We start from the raw sequence: 925 nt of genomic DNA, 5'->3' as shown, positions 1-925 counted from the left end.
CCCCCCCCCATAGGCTCAAAAGTACTTCACTCACTAGCACTATGTCTGAAAGAGACTTGGGGGTCATGATTGACCACAAGATGACTATGAGCCACCAATGCGATGCCGCAGCCGGGAAAGCAAATAAAACCCTGGCTTGCATCTACCGATGCATCTCAAACAAGACCCAAGATGTCATTCTCCTGCTTTATTTGGCCTTGGTGAGGCCGCAGCTGGAGTACTGTATCCAATTCTGGACTCCACACTTTAAAAAGGATGTGGAGAAGCTCGAGAGAGAGTCCAGAGGAGAGCCATGCACATGATTAGAGGTCAAGAGAGCAGGCCATATGAGGAAAGGCTGAGATGCATGGGACCCTTCAGCTTAGCTAAGCATAGGCTCAGGGGGGACTTGGTGGCAGCCTATATCAGGTGTGTTCATCAGGACCTGGGAGAACGTCTGTTCACCAGGGCTCCCCCAGGGAAAACAAGGTCTAACAGTCGCAAACTGCTGGAAGACCATTTTAGACTGGACATAAGGAAGAACTTCTTTACTGTCCGAGTCTCCAGAGTCTGGAATAGACTCCCCCCAGAAGTGGTGCAAACTCCTACTCAAGATGCGCTTGGATGATTATCTTGTTGGGGTCCTCTGATCCCAGTGGACTTCGGCAGGGACCTGGACCAGATGATCTCCTGACGTCCCTTCCAGCCCTAATGTCTTTGAAATCTATGAATAATGATTGATGCACTGGTAGGCTTCCAAATTGCCTTAAAATTCTAAATATATCAATAAAACATTGAGTTCAACTGATATCTATATACAGAGCTGTTCCTTGGGGGTGCGAATTGGGGCAATTGTCCCAGGCCCCGTGCTTTGTGGGACCCTGCAGACAGTGCTGTACAGGCCCTGCCAAGGGCACCACTACTTTATGCAGGTGCTGCGGCGTTG

The 925-nt window shown here is 49.7% G+C and overlaps 1 protein-coding gene across 5 annotated transcripts in view; it reads left to right on the top strand.

The window, feature by feature from the left end:
• The window catches only part of USP54 (ubiquitin specific peptidase 54), a 213,092-nt gene that overhangs the window by 52,701 nt on the left and 159,466 nt on the right, over positions 1-925 (top strand). The window lies entirely within an intron of this gene.

The sequence above is a fragment of the Alligator sinensis genome, unplaced genomic scaffold, assembly GCF_000455745.1.
Source record: "Alligator sinensis unplaced genomic scaffold, ASM45574v1 scaffold109_1, whole genome shotgun sequence".
NCBI classification, from domain to species: domain Eukaryota; kingdom Metazoa; phylum Chordata; order Crocodylia; family Alligatoridae; genus Alligator; species Alligator sinensis.
Note: the sequence above shows the minus strand (reverse complement) of the source record. Positions and strands in the feature narration are given on the sequence as shown.